General features: G+C 49.7%; 1 pseudogene; it reads right to left on the bottom strand.

The window, feature by feature from the left end:
• Positions 1–2,520: 2,520 nt before the first annotated feature.
• On the bottom strand, positions 2,521–2,835 carry LOC101840939 (annotated as a pseudogene).
• Between the last annotated feature and the right edge of the window lie 9,884 nt (positions 2,836–12,719).

The raw sequence follows: 12,719 nt of genomic DNA, 5'->3' as shown, positions 1-12,719 counted from the left end.
GAGGTAGAATGTTGGGAAGGAGGAAGGGAAGCAGGGCCAGGCAGGGGTTGGATATGGTGCAGAGTTGCCGAGATGGAGTGGGTAAGTTCTGGGGTGAGTGTGGTTAATGACAGAACTCACTATGTTTTAAAGTAGCTATAGGATGAATGCTCTTTCCACAAATAAATAAATGCTTCAGGTGATGAGTATGCTAACTGCCCTGGTTTGAACTTCACACTCTGGACATACGTACCTAGACAAGACTTGGTACCGAAGAAAGATGCACTCTGCTTTTACAGTAGTAATAGGGGCTCAAACCTGGAGCCTTGTCCCCCAGAGAGTGTACCCTGCTGCTGGGTGACACTCAAGCCCCCAAGTGCACAATTGTTACCTGTCAACTAAAAGTTCATTCTAGGGTTAGGGAGGTAGCTCATTCTGTAAAGCACTTGACCTGTGTGCACCAAGACTGGAGTTCAATTCCCAGAACTCACCTAGTGGTGTGCTTATATTCTCAGCGCCACCAGGGAGGCCGAGACAGGTGGATCCCTGAGGCTCACTGACTGGCCAATCTAGTCTACTTGGTGAGTTCCGAGATAGCAAGAGACTCCATCTCAAACGAAAAGGGTAGATGGTACATGCAGGACACCACCCACGCATGGGCATCCTCCCTCCCGCATACATGCACACAAACATGCACTTTTTTCTTTCCAGCTGCACTCTCGTGCCAGTGAGATGGCTCAGTGGGTGAAGACACTTGCCGCCAAGACTGACAACGTGAGTTCAATCCCTAAGACCCACATGGTGGGTGAAGACACTTGCCGCCAAGACTGACAACACGAGTTCAATCCCTAAGACCCACATGGTGAGTGAAGACAGATAACTCCCACAAGTTGTTCTCTGACCGCTCTTAATAAACAAATTCAGTTACAAAACAAAGGAACAAGAATCTGGGCTGAAGAGATAATTCAGCATCAAGAGGGTTCACTAATCTTTTAGGGAACGTAAGTTCAGTTTCCAGCACCCACGTCCAGAACCTGTAAGTCCAGAGGGTCCGACATCCTCCTCTGTCGTCTGAAGGCACCACACACGTGCTCATATGCACACAGAGGTACATAAAACAGAATAAAATAATGCTTATTTTAAAAAATATTCCACTAGAAAGACAACACTGTTTTAACAAAAAATGTTCAAGTCGCTTTATTACAACAAAACCGAATGTGTGCATGAAGTGTTTGATCAGAATAGATACTTATATGATCTCCCAAGTTTGACTTGCATAAAGATATCATGTCAAACTTTGTCTTCCTCTCTTCATGTTTTTTAATGTTTTGAGATTGATTTGTGTGATTATTTTATGTGTTTGGGTGTTTGGCCTGCATGTATGTATGTGTACCACAGGCGTGCCTGGTGCCTGTGAAGTCAGAAGAGGACCTTGGATCCCCTGACACTGGAGTTACATGTGGTTAGCTGCCATGTGGGTGCTGGGAATTAAGCCTGGGTTCTCTGCAAGAGCAGTAAGCGCTCTTAACAGCTGAGACAACCTCTAGCTTTAGTTTTTTGAGACAGAATTTCTCTGTGTAGCTTTGGAGGCTGTCCTGAAACTCGCTCTGTAGGCCAGGATGAATTCGAATTCACAAAGATCCTCCTGCCTCTGGCTCCCCAGTGCTGGGATTAAAGGTGTGCGCCACCACCACCTGGCCTAGCTTTGTATTTTTTGATGCACACTTTGCAGAATGCCCCTCCATGCAGATAAAGGGATCTGAATCATGTCTTGATGCCTTCGTGGCGAGAAACATGGGCAGTTTGCTGCCATGGAATGCACACTTGGTTTGTTCTCTCAACCTAGGATTTTTAATGAGTCTTTATTTACCTAGATATTATAATAACAGTACCCGCTCCCACTGTCACACAGACCCATTGCTTTAAAGCTGGTTGTACATGGGATGACAGTTTTCATGGGTCTTCATCGGCAGTTTAAATGGCCAACAAGATGAACAAGAAGTCCACATCCGTCAAGTCCTAAGGATGTGGGAGAAGTCCTCATATGTGACTGTGTGGATCTGGACAAGGAGCCGGCTCTGCTCAGCGCCATTGTACAGAGAGTGTTTTGGGAAGCTACAGGATCACAGGCTTTTTTTTTTTTTTTTTACAACTACAGAACATTTCTTTATTTTTCACTAAGACTTTCCCAGAGGAAATAACTAACCTTGTCACCACCCCCATCCCCCAAAAAGGGTTAGTGCACTCATTGCTACAGAGCAGATACAAACAGTTTCAAGGACTGGAACCAACCTAAAACGGCAAAAAAAAACACTTTCTGAGTTATCATAAAAATGTTTAAGTAAAAAAAGAGAGAAAGGAGCAAAGGGTAGCAAATGGTGGTTTCTGAATGAAAAGATCATTCGTGTTTCATGTCATACATTCAATCTTGGCTCTAGTAACAAAATGGAAGCAGGGTTACTATCATATGAAATGTTCACTGCAGCACACTGTATGCACCTGTTCCAAGCTCACCCCCAGCCCCTGATGCTTCCAACTCGGTTACTTCCCAGCCTGTTGGGCCTGTTGACGAAGGAGCACATAGATCTTCTCTTTGATCCAGTCTTTGTTATAAGGCTGGTACATCTGTGTATCAGCTCAGTACACAAGACAGCTGAGATCTGCCAGATCGTCAATAAAATCAAACAATTGACTGATACCGTATGTGATAGAGGGGCTGCTGGGATTCATTCTCTTCAGGTGTTCTTTATACATTTCACAAACACTTTCCACACACTCATTCACAGACCCATAGTCAGCATAAGTCCTGCCTTCCCGCCTCTTGGTAGGCTGTACCAGCAAACTGGTGTGAGACATTGCGCCAAACGCTTTGCTGCAGCCGCCGCTAACACGGCCGCTGCCGCTAACACCGCTGCTGCCGCTAACACCACTGCTACCGCTTACACCTGCCGCACACAAGCTCAGCTGCAACACCGCCAACAGCCTGATCACAGACTTCTTAATACTATAAAGTCGAGCTAAAATTAAATGCCACTTTTTCAGAGGTGATTACTGGAAAGCCTGTATAAATCTTTATAAACAAACTATTCCACCAATAGGCAGTGTGTAACTGAAGTCTGTCTGGGTAAATAGTACTTAACTTCTACCCAGGACTGTTTAGTAAATGCATCACTGTATAGGGATCTTGCTCCAGTAAAGGAACATAAAAACTGAATAAATAAAAAATTAAATTAAAAACTATCTTAAATTAATTTTTATTTTTAATTAATTAATTTTAGGCAGGGTTTCTCTGTGTAGCCCTGACTGTCCTGGGACTCACTCTGTAGACCAGGCTGGCCTTGAACTCAGAGATCCACCTGCCTCTGCCTCCTGAGTGCTGAGATCAAAGGTGTGCACCACAACCACCTGCCTTAAATTTTTTTAAATAAATAAAAGGAATTAACTAAAACAGAAACAGCTTTCAACTTAACACGGGAAGTGGAGGCATAATGATCAGGTGTTTGAGGCTAGCCTGAACTATATGTCTCAAAACTAAACCAACAACAAAAATAAAAGTAGTGGGCTAGGGCCACAGCTCAGCCGGCACAGCTGTTGAATAGCATAGGCAGGAGCAGCTGGGGACCGTCACAGGGTCTGAGGGAGACAGACAGGCGCAGGTGATGGCAGAGATGTGGGACAGAAGTGGGGAGAAAGAGTTCAAAGCTGAGGAGTGTTGGGAAACGGGTGGCGTACAGTGTTGTGTGTGTGGAGTGAGTGCCGAGGCCATGGAGAGGGATGGGGTTGGAGTCGGAGTCTGCCTGTGCCCCTCAGAGGCTGGAGGAAAACTGTGTGTGTGCCTGGGCAGTGTAAGTGGGTCTCGCTGACGAGTCTGGGCACACCAAACCCTCCTCTTTCTCAGCTGTGCAATGAAGGCAGTAGGAGTCAAGCCCCGGAGCTGTGTAATGTGGGATAAGCAGGTATAGGGGGACGTATAGCCTGGACTAACCTGTGGGCTAACCTGTGTGTCTCCTGTGTGCCTCCTGTGGGCCTGACTGTTACCACAAAGGCAGGGCTGTGAGCAAGGCACTGATGTGTGCCCGCCACCCCACTGCCCTGTTCTGCTACACGAAGCTTCTTGTGGTCTGGATGCCAAGGCATTGAGGCCGCATGTGAGTTTTGTGTGCTTAGAACATTGTCTATGTTGGTCCAGGCTAAGGCCTTGATGTCCTGTGCCTAAGGGAAAGGAGGCGCCAGGCCCTTCTCAGGGCGCAGCTAAAAGAGGATGGAGGCCCGGGTTGAGGAGCCCAGCCCCTGTCACCTGCAGCACTCTAACCCATGCAGAAGAGGACTTGGGGAGGTGAGGTGGTAAGGGTCCTAGCATGTAGCACAAGGTGGTGCTCAGCCTGTGTTAGGAAGTGGTTACAGAAGAGGTCTCTGCTGTGGTGTGGCCTCCCTCACTATCAGCCCTCTCCCAGTCTGGCCTGGGGCAGAGCACTGCATGACAGGCCCAGAATGCACCAGCTGCATAACATGCAGGGGAATGCTGGAATGCACAGGTCATATTGAGGGAGCCCCAACAAGATGAGTGTAGAGGGACCACCATAGTGCTCCCTGAGTAGAGTCATGCATATCCCATGCCCATCCACCCAGTCCGTCACCCCCACCTGACCATCTACAATAGCTTCCCTCCGGCTTCTTCCTTCTAGTCTTGTCATCCTCCTGCCCCCGCGTCTTCTCCACACAGCAACAGAAGGAGGTTTTTAAACTGTGAGTCACATTCCATCATAGCCTGGCTGAAACTTCTGAGATTTTTCCTTCTCTAGCAACCACACTGCAATTCTTTTAAGGCCCTATGGAATTGAGCCTTCGTCTTTGGCCAAATCTATGGGTCATGGGGCCTTTGCACAGGCTGCCCCTCTACCTAGAATGCTGCACGCCCTTCCATCTTTGCCTAGGTCACAACGTCTCATCATTTTTGCCCTCATTGCAATGTCTGACCCTGACATCGGGCCTCATGATATAAGAAATCCCAAATTACAAAAAAGAAAAAGGAAAGGAACCCTGCATTACTCTTCCCATTTCAATACTTGCTCTCATATGTCGCCGTTGACAACCTTTTCCTTACACATCTGGTCACCTGTGTGTTATGATGCCCTGCGAGAATGTCAGCTTCGGGAGATATTGGCACCTTGTCCACACTCCACCTCCTTCCAGAGCCTGAGACACGGTAGAACATTAGCGAATACTCGACTCCGAACCATTGTGCATGTCTTCTGAGCTGTCAGTGTGTGCTGGCTCACGTGACCCTCCCTTGCGCCACCGTAGTTGAGCAGACTGTTGTCCTGAGGACCTGGCCCTGTGCTGCAGCTGGCTGGCCCTGTGACCTCGGGCACTGCTCCTACCTGCAGCCACAGCTGCCCTCCACCAGCTGGCACCAGTGGTGCCTTCTTAGTGCCCCCTCGGGTCTAAGTGTGGCTTCCACAGGAGACAGGAGGGCCCCTTGGGAAGGTTCATGTCCTGGACAGCCTGTGCAAGCGTTTGCTTCCTCGTGGCCCACTGTAAATGCGGAAGCATCTCTCATGTGAGCATGTGGCCACTGGTAGGATGCCCACACCCATGCACAGATGGATTCGGGAATTATTGTTGTTGTTGTTATTATTACATAAAGTCAAAAGGGAGATGCGTTGGGGAGTCTGGCCACACACTAATGCAAAGATGGATTCAGGAGTTATAAATAATAATAATACATAAAGTCAGAAGAGAGATGCATTGGGGAGTCTGGAGGGGCATTAGGGGGGAGGTAGTGGGGGTGGATATGATCCAACTATGTTGTATAATGCATGAAATTTACAAAGAATAAGTTTAAAATAGTATTTAAGAAATAAAGTAAATACAGGCGCATAAGCTGCCCTTGCCTTTGCTTCTTCACTTCACTTATGCTGGCACTTGTCTGAGAGAACACGACATTTAAAGGCACGTTACAAGCACATGCGCTAAATAAATGGGGCCTCTATGACCTACAATGGAAGTCAGGCCCAGCGTTGCCTGGGGATGAACGGTCCGGTAGAGCACACCTGGAACCTGCTGAGCCAGGCTTAGCTGACAGGCTCCTGCTGTGGCAGGTGGGGTATTGTGCAGCTGGCCAGCAGGCCTGAACCCGAGGAAGTGATAGATTTCATAGGCCTAGACTTGGACCCTCTGGGACTGCCTGGCCCTTGAGACCCACTTCGGAAAGAATGAGGACAGCTTGGGACCCAGCTCCTTGGGATCCCTGTCCTCCTCAGAGCAGCCAGAGCCCAGGAGCACCCTGGAGAGACAGTATTGTCAAACTTTTCCAAGTCATTTGCCAGTGTCCTGAGGCATCCTCCCAGGACATGGCCTACTGTGTCTCTGGGCTGGGCTCCCATGGAGGCATCACCCTGGGAGGGGGCTGTGAGTGATTGGAACTGGGTGACTCTCAGCGGACCCCCTCTGCCCGCAAGGCCTCTTCCCAGGAGGCCCCAACCCCAGAGTCTTACTTTCCAGTCTCTTCCCACAGGGACCTGCTCCCTTCACCTGGGGCCTGGGTTGCTGAGCAGAGGCCACCAAGACTCGGGGGACCAGGAAAAGCCTCAAGAAATCCCTGAAGATCGGGGTGCTCAGAGTCTGGTTGCCAGGCCCCCCACCTGGAGGAACAGAGATGCCCTCCCCAAGGCTCTGTGGGCTCCCCCTGGGCCTTTGAGAGGACTGCGTGGAAAAAGGAATATTCGAGAGATGAACTGGCACGGGACCGGTGAGCACTGAGTGTCTTCTAAGTATATTCAGTGATCCGATTTCCAGGGGAAGGGAGACCCCTCTCCCGGGGAACGCCAGGCAGAGGGGTCTGTCTGGGCTTTCTGTTTGGTCCACACTCCGGGGCAGTGTACAAATGGATGCAGTCACTCATTCGTCCACACGTTCTCCCTGTGCCTGCTTACTGAGCGCCAACTCTGCGCTGGGTTCTGGGGATAGGACTGAAGGAAAAGGAGGATGTTCCTGGTCCCGGGGAGGAGACAGCTAACAAGCAGGGGACTGTCTTCTGTGAGGAGAATGGTGGCGGCTGGTAGACCAACTGTCTTTCTGTCCTGGAGACCCACAGCTCCTGCATGATCTGTGTCCTTGTAGCAGACCTCCATGGCAAGACCCTCCTCCACAGTCCCTTCCTGCTCCCCAGGCTCACCGCCCCTCCTCTGACAGCTGGTGTGAGGGTGCACTCAGTCAGGGGCATGTGAGAGATGAGGTCGGAGGGCCCGTTGTTTGATGGACAGGGGAACGGGTGCTGGCTGACTTCTATTCTGGTTGTCAGAGAAGCTACGCAACGTCACAGCGGAGGGCTGAAGGGATGAGCCCTGCATTCGGAGAACAAGGGGCTGGTGATCCTGGGGTGGAAGATAGACCAGGGATTCCCTGGGGAGCCTGAGGCCCTTTCAGGGTTAAGAACAGGCTAGGGTGCCATGTCCATCTTCAAGGGACTCTGACTATGGCCTTCGGAAAGAGTCTGCAAAGCAGTCCACTGGTGTCCCAACTGTCCACTTGCAGCCACTACAGGGCTCAACGAGGGGTGAAGGCAGTTGTTGTATTTCAAAATTCTGCTTTCCGGAATGCAAAGAGCAGGCACGGACAACATGTCAACTCCGAGGCAAGGTCAAGGTCAGGTGAGCACCACAGCCAAGTGCCTGGACCCAGGCTGGAAGCAGGGGCAGGGAGGCAGGCTTCCCCGTGCCCAAGTCCTGCCCTTGCTGGTACGAATCCTTTCCAAGAAGTGAATGCTGGTGCTCATCAGGACGGTCGTGTCTGGCATCACTAGGTGTTAAGAAGTAGCTGGGATTTCCGAAGAGCTGATCTACTTAGGCCTGATGGTGTGCAGAGACCAGGCCGGCGGAGTCAGGGAGGGGAGGGGCACTGAGCCTCTGCTTCCCCTCAGATGAGGCTGCAGAAAGTCTCTCTTGGGGACTGACTGCCCTAGTAGAGGACGTGTGTCCAGTGCCCAGCACCCTCACAGTGGCTCACAACCATTTGAACTTTAGTTCCAGGGACTCTGACCCCCTCTTCTGGTCTTCTGACTTTCTTGTGCACCAGGTACACGTGTGGGTGCACATGCATACACATACATGTAGGCAAGACACAGACACATAAAATATCTTTTTTTTTTTTTTTTGGTTTTTAGAAACAGGGTTTCTCTGTGGCTTTGGAGGCTGTCCTGGAACTAACTCCTGTAGACCAGGCTGATCTCAAACTCACAGAGATCCGCCTGCCTCTGCCTCCTGAGTGCTGGGATTAAAGATTAAAGATGTGCGCCACCACCACCCAGCCATAAAATACCTTATTAAAAGTCTCTTTTGTTTGCTTACCATTTTAACTCCAGGCACTGATCTTCCAAGGCTGAAGACTGAGCCCGGCTAGAGTGTCATTTAATGACCCCAGGGACACTGAGGCAGAGGGTGGATACTGAGGCAGGTGTGCAGGTGCGTGCTCTGACTCTCCAGAGCTTCTCCAGCAGGAATTGGATGGGTGAAATGACGTGAAGGACAGAAAAGAGCCAGTATAGCGCTAAGTAACTCTAGGTACCTGGAGGTCTCCCCGCTGGGGATTCCGGGGAGTCATATGCAGTGTGTCCCCAAGGAGCAGGGACTTGGGGTCTTGTCACCGCTGGTGGAGGGCTGCTTACAGCAATGATAACTCCACAGCACTCAGGCCCAAGAAAGTCCTCAGACACGCAGGTGGAGCCTTGTCAGTGGCCGTCAGTCCTTCAGAAACTGGAAAATCTGGGAAGGGGAGCCCTTAGAACGTCTGCTACAGCAAGCCTAGATCCGGGCCTATTGCTTCATCTGTTAGATTAGGCTAGCCAGAGCAGCTTTGTCTTGGGGGTTTTAAAAAGTGTGTGTGTGTGTGTGTGTGTGTGTGTTATTATTTTTATTTTATTTGTTTGAGTGTTTTGTCTACACAGAAGCCTGAGGAGGACATCAGATCGCCTGGAATTGGAGTAACAGATGGTTATGAGCCACCAGGCAGGTTCTGGGAAATGAACCCAAGTCCTTTGGGAGAGTAGTCAGTGTCTTAACAACTGAGCCATCTTTCCATCCCTAGAGCAGCCTTGTTTAAAAGAGAGGAGAAAGGGAGAGGGTGGCCCATAGCTACAGCCCCAGCTACTCCAGAAGGGAAGGGGTGAGGAGTCCAGGAGTCCAAAGCCAACAGAAGAAATTGGGAGTGGGGGGAGGGTAATTCTCTCTCATAGGATGACAGACTGAAGAAAAGGCTGGCCCTGAAGGGTGTTTCAGAGCAGGTACCCATGCTCCTGTGGTGGGCGTTTCCCAAGAGCTTTCTGAGAGCAGCAGACTCACAGTGATGAGCAGGGATGACTTGAGACATACCGGGTAGGGCTTTGTGTCATGAGGAGCCAGCAAGTAGGTAGGGACTAGTGTGACAGTCATAGGAAGTCAGGATGACATGGGGCAGGACCTCCCAAAGAGGCTGCCACTATACCACATGAGGGATGCCTGTAGTCTCAGTGTTTCCCAGGCAAACTATGAAGCATGTGGCTGTGAGGAAGGAGGAGGCAGGATTTGTGTGGGAGGGAGACATATAATGGGGAGAGAAAGCACACCCTGGGACATTAGAATGTCCCCACACAGAGAGGTGGTCATGTTGCAGATGGAAGGTAGTGAGGGATGGACTGACAGTGTTCCCATCTAATTGTGAAGTGGTCATGGGAGACGTCCATATGTGTGTGTGTGTGTGTGTGTGTGTGTGTTTCTCTTATTGGTTGATGAATAAAACACTGTTTGGCCAATGAAGCAGGAGGATAGGCGGGACTAGGAGATGAGGAGAATTCTGAGAAAGGTAGAGATGGCAAAGAGACACCATGCAGCGGAGGAAGAAGTAACAGGTACGGACCCTCCTCTGGTAAGATAAGACCACGTGGAAATAGTAGAAATGGGTTAATAATTAAGACAGAGCTACCCAAGCTGGGCGTTGGTGGCACACGCCTTTAATCCCAGCACTCGAGAGGCAGAGGCAGGCAGATCTCTTGGAGCCAAAACAATACAGAGAAACCCTGTCTCCAAAAACCAACCAACCAACCAACCAAACAAACAAACAAAAAAGACAGAGCGACCCAATAAGAAGTCCTAGCCTCCAGCCAACAGTTTTATAATTAACACAGTGTCTTCTGTGTGCTTATTTGTGGCTGAAGCAGTGGCGGGACCTGGCGGGACATGAAACTCCAGCAACAAAGTGTGCTGCCCCTCTTGTTAAAATGATGCTTTAAGTCAGGCGGCGGTGGCACATGCATTTAATACCAGCACTTGAGAGGCAGAGCGGGGCGGATTCCTAATTTCAAGGTCAGCATGGTCTACAGAGCGGGTTCCAGACACTGCACAGAGAAACCCTGTCTCAAAAACAAAACAAAACAAATGAAAAGCAAACAAAAAATGATGCTTTTCCTCAGTCTGCCCTTCACATTGGAAGAGATGGCTTTGGACATGCACTGGGGTGGACGTCTGTGTTGTCACTGATACTTTGCCTCTGGTCCCTTGGCACGTACCCCCAAGGTGTGCCTATCTGGAGACTTCAGGCTCCCAGCAGTTGATCCCCCTGGACTTTGTCAGGCCTCTGAATCCTACTTGGTCTGGATAAGTCACCCAGAAAGGGGTAAGGCTTTTGTGAGCCCTGATGACGTTCCTCTGCCACAAGCTGGCACCCTGCTCTGTCTTCAGTGTTCCCAAGACGTCCATGCGTCTCCCTGCCTGCCTGCAGGGCCTCCACCTCCCTGTGCTTGGCAAACTCACGCACCTGCTTCCACGCCTCCCTAACAGCTTGCCAGCCACCTGTCACTTTTCCTCTACACTTGTCTGACAGTTCCTCAGACCTCCTTTGTCATAGGCATGTGTCACAGGTGTATAATTACTTGTTTGACATTTTTAATGTAAATCAGTATTTTCACATGCTTATGTTTTCATTGTGCTAAAATGAGCATGACATTAAACTTACCATATAACCATTTATTTATCTTTTGGTGCTGGGGTAGAAACCAGGGCCTTATACCATGCTAGACAAAGTCACTGAGCCAATCCTTCAGTCCTCACGTTTTTAAATTTAAAAAAATTTTTGTTTGTTTTTTCCAAGATTGGGTTTTTCTATGTGGCCTTGGCTGTCCTGAACTCACTCTGTAGACCAGGTTGGCCTTGAACTCACAGAGATCCACCTACCTCTGCCTCCCGAGTTTGAGGCCAGCCTGGACTACAGAGACAGGACAGCCAGGGCTACACAGAGAAACCCTGTTGTGAAAGCAAAACAAAACACAATAAAACAATTTAAAAATCACATACAAACAGCAAAGGGAAAAATGAAAAGGGAAAGAGTGTCTGGGACCTCTGAGATGGCCACTGTGGGTTCATGTGCCACCTCTGTGCCACCTCCGAGACACTGAGCCAGCATGCTGTATACAGCCTTGTCTGTGGGTGAGCGTCCAGACTTCACCAGGGCTGGTGTATTACCCATACTTAGATCACTTGCTGGGTGATTTAGATGGAGGCTCAGAATCTGCAGCAAATGTAGCAGCCGGTTCACCCATGCTAGGGAACTACGTGTACTCTGGGGTCCTCACTTAAATCTGGGCTGCTAGAAGGCCCCATGCTCTCCTGTTCCTCAGCCTGACCTAGCAGAACACACTACCTACCTTTCTAGTTGGCAGGCCCTCTTCTCTGGCCTAGGTATGGGCTTCCTCTGGGCCCTGGGGTCTATTTTGTCACCCACACAGCAGGCTGGGCATGCTCTAGATACAACCTAAAGTGTGTGGTTGAAAAGGCTGCAAGGTCAGCACTGAAATTCCTCCTCCCTGGAGTGGTACCTATGAAGTGGGCGTGTTCTTCCCTGACCCCCAAGCTCCCCAGCGACCCTCAGTGGCAGCAAGCTGGGTGGCTTCCCCTCTTCCTCTTCTGGTACATCCTGGAATCAAGTAGAGGACTTAGCATGGGACCTGGGTCTTAGCATCAAATAGAGGGCCCCCAAGGAAGACACTGGAGAACATCAGATTCTGGCTCATTCTCTGCACCCTCTCAATTGCTCTCAAAACAACATTTTGGAGGTCTGGGGGTGCATGGGTACACCAGAAACTCTCTCTTTCTACCAATCTCTTTTCCACAGGGGTTACCCCAACTGGGTTGAGCTTCACAAAGAAATAGAACATTGTAATTAACATATGAAATCCTTACTTCTAAAGTTATTAAATTTGTTACGCTTATACAGTGTGGAACATATTGAAAGGCAAATTAAAATGTTATGTGTTAATAAGCTTGGATTAAATTGGGCTTTGAGAACCCAGGGAAGCAGAGTGGGTCCCACATGGATGCTACGTGGGGTTTTTAAGGAGTCTTGCCCCCCCCTTGAAGTCACCATCACTGAAACCACTCAGGGAGGAAGATCTTGTCCTGAGAGGAGACCCGGACGGAGAGTGTGTGTTGGTGAGTGTTTCTGTCGAGTGTGTGAGTGGAGAGGGGGGCTTCTGTGTATCCTTTTCTCCACGGTAGCATGGAAAGAGAAGCCGAAACTGAGAAAACTCTTCAAAGGAACCTTCTCTGGGCAGGATAAGCTCAAGGAAACCCTCCCACAAGCTTTGGGAAATGGCTTCCCAAGTCTGGAGAAGAGCTGTGGACAGTCCTAGTCCAGGGAGAGGTGGTTCTTTTCCAGGTACACAGATGGACAGTCAGCCCTCTGTATTTGCAGTTTCCACCCACAGATTCAAG

Source organism: Mesocricetus auratus, unplaced genomic scaffold (assembly GCF_017639785.1).
Source record: "Mesocricetus auratus isolate SY011 unplaced genomic scaffold, BCM_Maur_2.0 Super-Scaffold_100045, whole genome shotgun sequence".
Lineage (NCBI taxonomy): Eukaryota > Metazoa > Chordata > Mammalia > Rodentia > Cricetidae > Mesocricetus > Mesocricetus auratus.
Note: the sequence above shows the minus strand (reverse complement) of the source record. Positions and strands in the feature narration are given on the sequence as shown.